The sequence below is a fragment of the Leiobunum rupestre genome, chromosome 1 (genome assembly GCF_980474605.1).
Source record: "Leiobunum rupestre chromosome 1, qqLeiRupe1.1.hap1, whole genome shotgun sequence".
In the NCBI taxonomy this organism is placed as follows: domain Eukaryota; kingdom Metazoa; phylum Arthropoda; class Arachnida; order Opiliones; family Sclerosomatidae; genus Leiobunum; species Leiobunum rupestre.
The window spans coordinates 53082567-53096973 of record NC_143384.1 but is presented as its reverse complement, the minus strand read 5'-3'; positions in this window follow the sequence as shown (position 1 = coordinate 53096973).

The following is a 14407-nucleotide window of genomic DNA, read 5'->3' as shown; positions in this document are numbered from 1 at the left end:
GGTGTCTTTTGAAACAAATAAAACTAAAAAAAGAATAACTCGTCCACTTTAATACTTTTATACATAGATCAATATGTAAAATTCTATGTATTAAAAGTTTTGTTGTTATTCATAAATAAATGTTCTAAAACGAAAGAATTTAATAATAATAATAATAATAATAATAATCAGCTAGGCTAATACCCAAGGCACCACCCTAGGCCTAAGTCATCAAGCGACTTTTGAAGCCTTTTAATTCAGGTGGCCGGGTTACACTGCGTAGGAGGGTGGTGGCAAGCCCTGCATGCCACGTGATCGAGCCAACAGCTCCCTACACTAACTATTACCGTTAACCTCAACAAGTTTTTAAATATCCTCAACCTTCTGATATTCTTTGTAGCGTAGATCATTTTAAATAATTGTGAATAAAAGAAATTATTTGTATTTTTCAGCTACGTTATAAATACCAATAGTTATATTGACGATAGGAAAACGTATATGTTAGGGGCTAAAAACACACGGCCGAAAGCACCTGTTCGTGAATGATACTGGCATATTTCCAATGGAAACTATCTGCAGTTTTACCTGGTTGTTTGGAAAAACAAAAACATTTGTCAGAATAACAATAATGCTTACTAAGAATGAAAATAATACCCTTCAAAGATATTTCAATGCTTTTATTCTGCAAGCTTTTTTCATGTACAATTAAATCAATGTATAGTAATAATAATTATTAGCTCAGCCAAGGCTATAGACGGTTGAGTCCCTATCCCGCTGCACAATAGGGTAAAAAAAGTGATGGCCACCCCCCACCCTCCATTCCCCGTCGTAGTTCTCTCGAGATACGATTCTTAGCATCACATCGCGGCACAAATGGTGTTAACTTTTGACAATAATAATAAAAAAATTGAACTAAAAATTTAAGAAATTGTTATAAAATATTAAAACATAATGAGGAAAAAAATAATAAAAGAATTTCACATAATTAATTTCTAAAATCAATAGTAATTGATTTATTAACTTGAATACTAGTTATGAAATATAATATATTTTAATGTGTGCAGGTTGCTATTTGATTTGTTGTTCAAGTTAACTGATTTTAATTTGTTTAATACCATTAATAAAACGCTATTTTAAATAAAAGAAATCTATTTTTTCCTAGAGTAGATACCATTTTGTTACTTTCCTGTTATCTTACCAACTAGCGTAACCCAATGGCCTCCAATAACAGTAAAGTACACAAATCTTTGTTTTAATTTTGTATATTTTTTTCCTTTTTACATGGCTACTTAAATTTCTAATAAAATTTCCGACATATAAAATCTGTATTTTTAATATATGTAATGTACTCTACACAAAATATAAAAGTTTATAACTCTAAAAGTTATGGTAAATTCGTAATAAAAATTTTTGTATCACATGATTATCTGCTTTAATGCTTCTTCTCCAAGTGGAATAGACTCCAACTTCATCAAGTATCATATTTGTTATACTAGTGTTGCAAATTGATGTAATCTCACCCTCATGATAAACCTGTTACAAAAGACATTTCAAATCTATTACAGGTTTTTCTTCCAAGTCCATTATTTTTCGGCGACACTACTAATGTTCGTTTTGAAAGATTGCTTCAGATGGTGACGCATCAATAAAAATATGAATACCGTTTTGTTAATTTCACCCGCGAGATAGTGTTCGGGACAGGTATTTTTAAGGTTTTTAGCTCTGCTGAACATCATTAGTTTTTTTAATCCATTGTCCGACTATTGATGTTATTATTTCAGTGGGCTGGCTTAGATTGTTCATAAGGGTAGTGGCAAGCCCTTTATGCGACATGAGGACTTGCAAAATCACGCAGGAGTGATCAAGAATTTTTAACGCAGTGCCACAAGCTGAGATAAAACCGGGCTCCTCTTGTTGCTAACTATTCCACCGCTCTACTTATAAACAGCCATTTTGATCTATCCATTTACGGAAAGTAACACAAGTCAAATAAATTTGGTCGTACTACTAGAAACCTTAAGCCTATCAGAAGGTCCCCATAAGCAAAGGTCTACCATAGGGGCCCGTGTTAATGGCATTGTCCTGGAGATAAGAAAATTAACGTACGACGATAGAGCAGTAGCGCCATCTTCGTTTTCAAAATTTCTACATCTAAAATATTATCTTACTTGCGGGTCCGGGTTCGAAATATACTAGCGGGGCTCTCGCCTTTCAGATTTCATAACCCCTATAGCCTTACCCTTCCTTTTACCCTCGTCGTTTTATTGATCAAACATTGCTCTATTTTAAGTTTCTAACATTGGAAGACATTAATTTTATTTTTCATAGTGCATTTACATTTGTAACAGTTACCCTTTAAAATTGACATCTAGATCTTTTAGCAGAAAAATCTTTTATTACGTCATCAAACTCTAATGATTTCGCCACTTTATTTTCGATTGACAATAAGGCTAGTGATGACAGTCTCTCTTGGCTTATAGTTGATCTTAGATAGTTTTTAATTAATTTCAATTTTGAAAAAGATCTTTCTGCTGAGGCTACAGAAACTGGAGTGGTCAACAAAATTTTCAAAGCTATTACAATATTAGGGTACAAATCAACCATGTTATTTTTAGTTATATAATTTAAAGTATCAATAGCTGTCAAAAGTGTTACAGGAATAACATCTCTAAACAACTGAAACTCTTCAAATAATTCTTCTCCGTCTACATCGTCAATTAACGTTGTTTCAAGATTTTTACAAGAATTTTGTAGATCTTCTTCCGAAATGTTTTTTATTGCACCCCCACCATATAAAAAGCCAAATACATCTTTGTGCTCTCTGTACATTTTAAATCTACTTTCCATGGCGGATAACGCGTTATCAACTATTTTTAAAAAATAATTCGTTTTAAATTGAACCTCACCATTGTAAACTGTTTCATCAGGACCCTCATAACTAAACATTTTCTTTTTTTTTTTCGTGTCCTAACTTCCCTAAAAACTGGTTGAATATCCAATTCAACAGCTATCTCTTTGGCCTACTCAACGGCATTAAGAAAACCATTATCCCAATAATTTTGAAAAAAAATTTCAATTTCTTCCAAATGTTTAGTCGCTACGTCCATTGCCACTTTTTGGTTTTGCATTAACTTGCTAACTATATTCACTTTGGCTAACATTTCGTACCAAATAATCAAACTAACTATGAAATCGAAATAATTAAGTTCTTGAATTAAACCCTGAGCCTCGCTCTTAATTTTCACATCTGAAGCTCTTTCTGAAATCTCGCTTAGGGCTTTTAAAAAGGCCGGAATTTGAAATCTAACAGCTCTAACGCTCTCGGCACGGCATTCCCATCTGGTTTCCGACAATGGTTTCGGTGTTAAAATTTTTACGTGAGTTTTAAGAATACCCCATCGAGATGTCGAAGCGGAAAAAAATGTATACAAATTCTGCATTACACCATGAATATATCTAGCTATGAATATACAATAGCAATAGCCTCTCTAACCTCCCGCAAAAATTTGGGTTGGGCTTATCTAGTCACGTGATCAATCACTACTGCTCCGACCGAGTGAGGAGCATGCCGTCATTTCCTTCAGTCTCCTGATTGGCTGAAAACGCTTCATTGGTCTCGAAAGTTGCCACCCAAATCAAATCGACATGATAGAAGGGCTATATCGTAGGGTTGGATATTCATAGCTAGATATATTCATGATTACACCAAAAAATGACACAGCCTTTATGACGACTTTGCAATGTCTCCAAGCATTAGGTTTAGATTATGGCAGCCACATAGAGTAAAGAAAGCCCTAGGATATTCTCTTAAAAATCGCACCTGTACGCCTTTATTTATACCTCTCATATTGGCGCCGTTATCGTATCCTTGACCACGGCAATCGGAAAGTTTCAGTCCATTCACAGCTAAAAACTCCTTCAGCGTTTCATATAAACCCAACCCAGTTGTGTCATCTACTTCTAAAAATCCTAAAAAGTATTCTTTAACTTCAGCTTCAGAATCGGAAATATCTACAATTCGAATAATAATTGAAAGTTGTTCTTTATGGCTAACATCGGGAGTGCAATCTAAAAAAATCGAAAAATATCTGGCTGACTTAATGTTCTCTAATATTTTTCCTTTGGTTTTATTCGCCATACTCATTATAAGCTCATCCTGAACTGAATGAGACAAATAGTGGTTAGGAAACCTATTCTTTTTGTTTTTGCTAATGCGGTCTAAATGATCTTGCATAACAGGATCGAATTTTCCGAGAAGCTCGATTAACCCAAGAAAGTTTCCGTTATTAGGCGTAAACAAAGTGTCAGAAGACCCCCTAAAGGCCAAATTGCGTTCACTTAAAAATAAAATAACTTCTATTATTCTCTTAAATATATTTTTCCACTTCAAAAATTCACTTTTGATTAGTTTTTCGTTTTCTTCGTCTATAGTTTTTCCTGTTTTCAAATGGTTTTCCGTTTCTATCCAATTTTTCATTGCCTGTCGATGACTTTGTGACCTTTCATGCGCTTTAATTCTTTGACTTAAATGAACCCAGTCATCGAAGCCTTTCCCACTAAAAGCCGTCTGAAAATCGCTGAACAACTTACATGGAAAGCAAAACACGGCATTTTGCTTTTTAGAATAGACAATCCACCTACTCTTGGATGAATCACCGTTTCTTAATTATCTTTTAAAATACTTAACAGAAAAGCACCGATTTTCAGAGTTTTTTGGAAATTCACAATCGTCAATTTGCTTGGGTCCATGTTCGACTAAAAGTAGTCTATTCTTATCATTCAATATTGGCCATTCACACGGATCATTTAGATTAACTTTCAGCACCGAATCTTCCAATAGGCCGTTACACTTATCTGAGTAAACTGAGTTATCTAAATTTTGAATACTACTAGAAACCTTGATTGGTGACAAAGTTACGCGTTCGAACGATGATTCAATCGCGCAAACAATTTTCTCTTCTTCGACACCCGATGACTGAACGAAGTTCTCTCTTAATTCTTCGTGATCCCTACAGTTTTCGTTGTTTATAAGTGTGCCAGAACAATTCCTTTTTTCGAAAAAATTTAAAAGCGCATCCTTCTCTTTATCGGCAATTTCTTCATGCTTTCTTTTCCGTCTTTTCTTCTCTGCGCCACTCATATACTTTCTACCCATATCTCTATCGCGACTTGTTGACATATTGACCAGTCTAAGCCAGGGCGACTAATAAATTTTTGTTGTTGAAATAGCGGTGCCCGCGCCCCTGGCTAGTGACCGCCGGATATTGGAAATGGACACCTGCATTGTTACCTTATCTATAACTGGATTTTCCAGGAATTTCCCGTTAAATGAAAGTGTGAAATACCGAGAAACCAGCGGTGGCCCCGCTGGCCCACTACGCTGCGGGGCCGGTTTATTACAAAAATAGTCACCCGCTTCGTTTAATGGTTTCTTAAAAATTTTAGATGTATAATAAAATAGGTGAAATGATCCCACAATTTATTTGAATATGAAAATAAATATTTTTCAAAATCACTTATTTTCTAAACATAAAAGTGAAATTTGCGGGGCCCCTTAAATTCCAGCTAGCGCGGGGCCGGGTGCGACCGCACCCTTTGCACCCACATCATAAAGGTCACACAAAAGGCGTCTAAATATCAAAATTGAAAAATAAATACCTTCAGAAACACAACTCTAATTTCTAAAGCAGTTTAGGTTCTGATGAATCATTTTGCAACGATAAATGTTAATTTTAAGTTTGAAAATGATACAATTGCGAATTAGCCTTGGCTACGGTGCTAAGGGCTGGAGGCGGAGATTTTTCCCGCATGGTTCTAAGTGTAAAAACGTTCGCGCACGCCTTCTGCGCACAGGGGCGGCTGAAGGGCCGGGCAACACAGGCAACTGCCCGGGGCGCCAGTTTGAGAGGGGCGCCGAAATTGAGTTCCGCACCTCTTTGGTTTACCAAGAATTGGATTTGTTTATAAAAATTTTAATGAAAGCATAACATAATTCGAAAAATCTTTAGCTAATTAGAAATACATATCGCTTTCCCAACGAAAATGTCAACATCGTCGATGAACATTTTTTCTCTACTATTTACTTTACAATAGTAAATTATCCATAAAATTACAGTGGATAGTTCTGACGGATAAAGCATTTTCCTGGTATTTTCTTTATAAACCAGCGTATGTAATATGAAGAAGAAAAAGTGATTGGGCGATACTACAAGAAAAGAAGGAAGCCCAAAGGAATACAGTACTTCATTGTATACTTGCTTGCTATTTCGTTGTCGTTTATCCAGCTTTGTGATAAATAAACTAGCAGGCCATCTTCAATAATTCTATTTGTTTTTTAGGCTCTTATGAACCGGCATTCAATCTTCTAAAATGCATTTAAACCGTTTTCAATGGCTAGTTCCAAAGCAGTCTATCGGCATGATTTAATCTGTCGTGTGTCCGTGGTTACAGAGTTAAGTCTCTTCTATTTTACGAGCACGCGCAGAAAGCCATTTATTAGTTTTAGTTCAATAGTTTTAGTTAGATAGATATTAATTAGAGTCACATTGAATTGAATTCAGATGTCAGAGAAAAAGAAGAATTCTGGTTCTTTTTATAAAAAAAAGGAAATTAACAGAAGCCGTTGAAGCAGAAAAGCAAGCGACAGACTTGCTCTTTAAAAAAGTCCATAAGTGTAGGCCTTAAAAAAATCTCGCAAAATAGTGTTTTAATTAAGTTGTTAAAACAATTAATGTAAGCATATGTAACATAATCACTCATAAGTATGCCATAAAAGCATTTTCGTGAATGAAACCTTGTTCACGGGATAAGACGTAAATTACGTCACTTACAACTCTGTGACGAAATACGCGTCATCAACTTTACTGACGGGAAACGGAAGTTAGTGAGAATTCCTCGCGCGTTTCTGGCTTTGCCCATGTCAAGTTTAGCTAGTGCCTCGCGATCAGATGATTTCATTTCCATGGTAACCTTTTCAATAGCGCAAGGATTATAAGCATTTTTGCACTTTTGGGTCCGCTCAATTTATGTTCCGCGTGAAACAAGGTCTCATTGATTTTTTTTCAATGCAAATGTTATACAGAGGCATACTTATGAGTAATTATGTTAGATATGATGTAAGGAATAAAATAATTAGGTTTACTAAGGACAACCCGTGAGTTAAAAATAAAAATATACATTATTATTATCTTCAACTCACGGGATCTTCGTAAACTTAATTCTTTTATTTCACATATATTAAAGTTCTAAAGTTCAAGTCAGAGTAAAAGAGAAGGTCAGCTTAGAGCTGACCTAGATATTTTCACTTGTGAAGTTTACGTGGTTTGGCAGGGACTTCAGGTGGTCCGGGAGTGAGTTCCAGTCCTTGATGGAGGAGGGAACAAATGCGTGCTTCCGAAGCTTAGTTTTCAGATAGGGGATAACATAGGATTGGCCGGTTTTCAAACCGCGGGGGGCACGAATCCACGATGATATTGTATGCGCGATTGGTGAAAGCGCCCCATTCGCTTTATGGATGATGGAGTTGATCGCCACAAGACGCGAGAGTGGACCAGTTAACATTCTTAAGAACTTGTGAGATACTGATGTCCCACGAGTACCCGACTGATGTGGCAAAACGGAGGCCTTTCGTTGAACCATTTCGAGTTTGTGGGTTTCCGTCGCGGTGTGTGGGGACCTCACGGCTGAACACTACTCCAAAATCGGAGTGACGTAGGTTTTTATGGCTGATACTTTCGTGGGAAAGGAACAGCCATCGAGGGTTCGGCGGAGGAAGCCGAGAGCTCGGTGGGCCCTAGAGACAGTCATAGAAACCTGGACATCTCAGGAGAGCGTGACAGTTAAAGTAACACCGAGATACTTGAACTCTTGAACGTGATCGATGGCCGTGCCTTCAACTTGGTACCCGAAGGAGGTGGGTTTAAACCCTGGGCGGTGAAAGCTTAGCACTTTGCATTTTTTGGAGTTTAGTTTCAGCTTCCAGTGGCAGCTCCAGAGCATGATTTGGTCGAGGTCCAGATGCAGGGTGTTGTGATCGCCAGGGCAGAAAATTGATCGAGACAGGGCGACATCGTTGGCGTAAATGGACAAACGAGATAATACACCAGAGCCTACGTCATTGACATAAATTGTGAAGAGAAGAGGGCCAAGTACTGAGCCCTGTGGTACGCCTGAAGTGACGGGATACCAATCAGACTCGGAACCAGGAAGGACTACACGGAACTCACGCCTCTCCAGGTAGGAGGCTAGCCACCGTAGAGTGGGGCCACGTACGCAGTAGCTATGTAGTTTCGAAAGAAGGAGCTCATGAGGCACCGTGTGAAATGCCTTTCTGAAGTCTAGGAAGACCACATCCACTTCGGGGGCGGTCTTCAGACCGATGCACCAAGCACCTACGCTGGAGAGGAGCTGGGTTTCGGTACTGTAACCGCGGCGGAAGCAGTGCTGGGCTGGAGTAATGGCATTATGGAGCTCCAAGTGGGTGGTGACGGAGGAGGTGACAACGTGCTCAGCAACCTTTAGGAGTTGGGCCCACAGGGAGATTTGTCTGTATTCCTCTGGATCATCTGGGGCCCTCCCTTTGGAATCGGCGTTACATTGGCGCACTTCCAGTCCTGGGGGAGTGTGACTGTGGAGAGCGAGCAAGCAATCATGTCCTCCACCGGTGAGGCCAGCGGTCCCGCGCTACGTTTCAGGATTGCCGGGGGAAGTCCATCGGGCCCTGGCGCTAATGCAGATTTAGCTGCTGAAGGATCTTTAGGATTCCCTTGCTTGAGATTGTGATATCTTCCATAGGGGGGCAGACCGTAGGGAGGAGGGGGACACCGAATCTGGATGAGATGTTCCGTGAGGGGTGTGACGTAAGACCGCCTCAGAGAGGGTAGCCTTAAAAGTGTCCACTTGTCACACATATCCTGGTTTGGGAGGCACAGTAACTGGAGTTCAGCGGAGATAGCTTCAGTATCCGCTTTGCCGATCGCTAGGCATGTGCGGGGGGGGGCAGTCTAGGTGGTGAGCGGAGAGCTGGTAGATTGAATTGAAGGAAGTCGTGGTCCCCAAGACCTGGGCGGTGTATCACGTCACCAACAACTACTCCGGGAGACGAGAGCGCTAAGTCGAGAATGCTTTCACAGGAAGACGTAGTTCTGGTAGCACGAAGAACGTGCTACGTGTAGCACAGTGCACAAGAACTTTGAATCGAGAGTTAAAGGGGTTGACCTGGGTGAAATACGACTTATTGGACGAGGGGGGACGATAGACGCAAGCGACCCTCAAACATTTGGATAAGATTTTATGCTATTGCCGACCGCGATCAGGACACCACCACCGTGTCGATATCGGTCGTGACGGTATACGGCAAAGTCCGAGTTAACGCGACAATAGCAGGGTGGAGAGTTGAGGGGTAACCTCGGAAGGCTGGGATCTTATTGCAGAGCGATTCCATGTTGGCGTAGAGGTGAGTCAGTGGAGACCGTCAGGACGGTCAGACCGACACGGTCGTTGAATTGGAAGTGTTTTTGCCACTGAGATTATTCAGTATGGACATTATAATTAATGTACTTAAGGTATACTAGTCTTGCCACCTTACCTAGTGTTTCAAGCCCCATGTAAAATGACCATGTACCATAAAGAAGGTAGTAAATATGTTTACACAAAGTATTTAGAAGGTTATTAAAGGAATTATTTATTGCTATGAAAACCGTAAATTTATAACACGGACATGGTAATATTTTTTACTGGGGGGGGGGTAGTTTAATTCAGTTTCAAAATAACAGGGGCGCCAAAAATCCCCCTTGCCCGGGTGAAAAAAATTCCTTGTCTGCGCATTCATTATGCAACGAGCTAAATTCATTTGGGGAAATGCCTAGTTGATAACATAACCACTAGGAGGTGCAGATTTCGAATACCTACCTCTTAATAACGGGTATGTGACCTCTTCTTATGGATACCTTATGATAAGCTTATGTTAATACATATTAAACTAATAATGCGCCTTCGAAAATGACTCCCTGTTGCCAACTATACGCTTCATCGGGTGGCACGTTGCTAACTTTAGAAAAATATATTAATCGGGATGGAGATCAGGGATAAGTGTTCAAAATTTAAGAAATTTGATATTTCTTCTCTCTAAAAATCAATTTATTTTGGCCTAGCCTTTTTAAAACAGAGGAAATATCAAATATAATTAAAAATATTGTAACAAAAGGGCGATTATCGTCAATATCCGGGCTTGGACGTTTTTTGGACGCCATTGGAAAATTTACAACTTGGTTAGGAACGGGCTATAGGTGGGTTTACTAGTGTCCAACAGGGAAGTAAGCCAAATGGACAAATATTTGTTCGAATTTTTTTTTAATGATAGAAGGTGTCAAGAGGTGGCGTTAGTAGTTGTAGGAAGATATGTTGTCTGCTTATAAACTCCGTCTTTTATAAATTTTAGGGATTCTGTCGTGTGCATCGACGCCTCGTGTGATAGTCGCTTGTTTTTACTAATTACAATGAATGATAATAATAGTGTAATTATTTTTCCCATAACCGGCTACAAACGTTCCATTAAAGATGTGCCTTTTATAACCTCGGAGACTATTCAAAAGTATTACAATTCAATAAATCCCACAACAAAGCATTACCGAAAAAGCTATAACTACCTTGTCGAGGGATATGTTGATTCAGATACAATTTTGACAAATTCTAACAGTTTGAAGTAAGTTGAAAAATTTATGTTCTTCTTGAATCAGTCGAATTATATTATATATATTAATCTTAATTTATTTTAGGGAAAATGGACTAGTATTTGTAAAAGCAAAATGCTTTCGCAGTCAAAGGAAAACTGAAAAACCATATCTAGTAGCGGTAGTATTGGCCACTTCAAGTAGATGTAAAGGATGGATGTTACTGCGAATGCAAAGCTGGCCAATCTGGAACTTGCAATCATCTGATTTCACTACTGCGGTTGTTATCGCTATTGAAACAGAAGGATGTATCTGATCCACCCCAACAAGTTGCCTGTACAGATCTCCCGCAGAAGTGGAATAGACCACGGACTTCAACTATAACTCTTTTGGCGCTTGTTGATGTAAATTTTCAGTCATCCAAGAAAGGTGGAAGTACGAAGCCACTACCTTGTCGTATCTACGAGAGTAGAGCAAACCCTCGGACTGCGGAAGAAGTTGAATTGGCACTGCTAAAACTGAAAGCGGCTTTCGAAAGTACTAAATCTGACGATGAGGATGATATGTTCTCATGAATTCCACTCCCGAACTCATCAAAATGGGTTCACACCAAAATGGGAGACGCTTCCATGAATTCCCCGCTTAGTTTTCAACTGCCATTCAATACAACAGGATTTGAGGTTGTCCATACTCTGACAAGGTACCCAGTGGTGACACTGTCCAGCAGAGCTGTAGATTTTAAAATACCTTCTTTTTCAACGAACTCTTCAATACTACAAATCACTGGCCTTTATTTTCCTCTCGATTTTCAGTAAAATGATATGTTTTTGGTAATTTAAAAGCTTTTTGTTAGGGTGTAAAGTTTACTGATTCTTCTACATTTCCTTTTCAGAAAAATTTTGTTACTAATGAAGATTCGAAAGACATAGAAAAAGACTCAAAAAGTCAGTCGGATTCGAGTTTATGGAAAAAGATGAGGTCAACGAGGCTAAATTCTTCTACGTTTGGAACTGTGTGTAAAAGACGAAAGGAAGAATGAAATAAAGCTGGACTGAAAAATGTTATGAACCCCAAGGATATCGGACATCTAAATGCCATAAAGTACGGGGGGAAATTTGAACCAGTAGCTAAAAGCAAGTACGTTCAAGAAATGCACAACATAGGCCACACTGTCACTGTAGTTCCATCTGGATATGTCATCAACCCAAATAAATTTTGGCTTGACCCGATGGATTTGCATATGATCCAAGAGAAGCTAACCCCTTCGGGACTATCGAAATAAAATGTCCCTCATCGCTGCGAGACGAAAATACGAGTGTCTCAATCCCAATCCTGTACGCATATCTGATTCGCGGTTTTTCTCGTCTGCTTTTGTGGCGTCGTCTGTTTAACGAATATGCATTTTAGTCTCCGTCGCATTTATCGAAGATTTTAATTTAATTTATCGACGATGTATAAAAATTATTGTTTTGCGGGATTTGTTCTAAAGAATTTAATACCAGATCGTCTTTAACCAGTCATTTGAAAAGAGTTCATAGCTCAATAATTTCTAACAGTTTAGGAAGGACTAATAAAAATTATATGTACAGAATCATGTCTTAAAAATATAGCATTTTCCGCTATTAGCGGACTTCTTCCATTTCAAATTTATATTGTAGCTTAATTTCTATTTCAGGGGTGAAAATTTCTCGAAGACTAAATTAATATAATATTTACAGATATTATAAAAATATAATATAATTTTTAATATATTGCATTTTCCACTATTAGCTATACTTAGTCAATTTCAAACAAATTTAGTAAAGTTTAAAATTCAGGGTTGTAAATTTTGTAAAATATATTAGTAAACTGTGACAGTAAAAGACTAAAAAAATTACAGATATTTTAACATCATTATCATAGTTTTAAATATTGAATCTACACTAGCCTATTATAGTGTCGTCATCAATTTCAAACCTAAATTTAGCAAATATTTTTTAGAGTTGTAAATTTTATTGACATGACCTAAGTACTATAAACAGAAAATAAAGTTTAATATGCATGATCAAATTTTAATGGTGTTTAAGATATTAACACGTCAAGTTCTTATACATTCAGGATAAAAACGTGTTTTTAAAAAATCGTTTATATAACCACAAAAAGCAGACGAGAAAAACAGCGAATCAGAGATGCGTACAGGATCGGGATAGAGACACTCGTGACGAAAAGCCATCGAAACTAGTGAATTCAAGCGATTATCACATCAAACTAGAAAATGGTAATTTGAAATTCGATAAAATGCACAACCATTACCACCAACCAATGGGTCAAATGGCGTTGACTAGATACACGTGGTGCGATTATATTGTTTACGTCGCTCAAGGTCTTATAATTCAAAGAGTATATTTTCACGCAATCGAGTGGAGGGTAATGGAAGAAAAATTAGATCGATTTTTTTTTAATAACATGTTGTGTAAACTAGTCAAAAACAGAAACTCGGCTTAAGTCAATCCCATAAGTATCATCTATGATATATGATAATTAAGTTCCTATTTTTATTTTACTAAAGTAGAATTATCTACTAAATGAAGTTTTTAACGGGTGATATCATGTTATTATGCCATAGAAATTATCTGTGATTGACTTACTCCGTAGTAATATTTTACGTTATTTTAACAAGATGAATTATGAATGAAAATTATATTTTGTAATAACGAAAGTAGCGAAATAATTTTAGTTAATTACTCAATGTTTATTTCAATATTACTAATTTCTAGTCATACGGAAAATTTGACAAATATCATAAATTATAAATTACTCTTCGTAATCATGAATTAAAAATTATATTTTAAAAAACAACCTCATATTTTCATACATCTATTGGCCACTCTAATGTATCGTCGAATTGAAATAAATCATAATTCTCATTATTTGCACGGTTTTTAGTTATTATGCTTCTTTATAATTTTTTTTTTTTGAAAATTGGTGAGAAGTGCAGCAACAGTAAACAACTGATTTATCACTGGAGATAAACTTATCGGTATCGGCCGGTCAAAAATGTGCCAACCTTTTATTCTTTGTATTCGGCGCTCTACATGTATTCGAACAGGTGCAATGTTTTGGGTTTCTTCAAGTTCGTGTTTTTCAAATTGATCTCGTGGCCCAAGAAAAGGTGGTATATTGAGTCGAACATTCTTTTCCTTAAGCATATCATCTATTAAAAAGCCTTTGTCGGCCATTACACTGTCATTCTCATCGAAATCTAATTCGCAAAAGCCACTTCTCTGAGTAAGTTCTTTATCCGATATGCAGCCGGTGTATAAGCTTGACACAAACGTTACGAAACCATTTGGACTGATTCCGATTAGAGCTTTGTAAGTGTTACATGATTTTTAATTGGAGTATGTACCCGATTGTAACACTAACGAGCTTGGTACTTCACACTTGATCTCACTTGCAACCAATTTGACACGCGTTGAAGGATATGTGGTTTTGAATTCTTCTGGCATGTGGGCGTCAACTTGTTCCCTCGTAGGCCAGATACTAATTTGGCTGAGTTGCAAATACATATAATCATAAGCCTATCAACCCTAAGTTTGAATCGAAAGGCAGTGTTGGTTCAAGCTAACGACTGTCGAAAGTACAGCGCTAAAACCACCAATTGTGAACCGCATTCTATTTTTAAAGTCTTATTTCTCATAAGAGACAATTTTTATAATGAAATAGCTGATATTACACACTCACAAGGAGACGACCCGAGGTGGTTCTCACGGATTTGG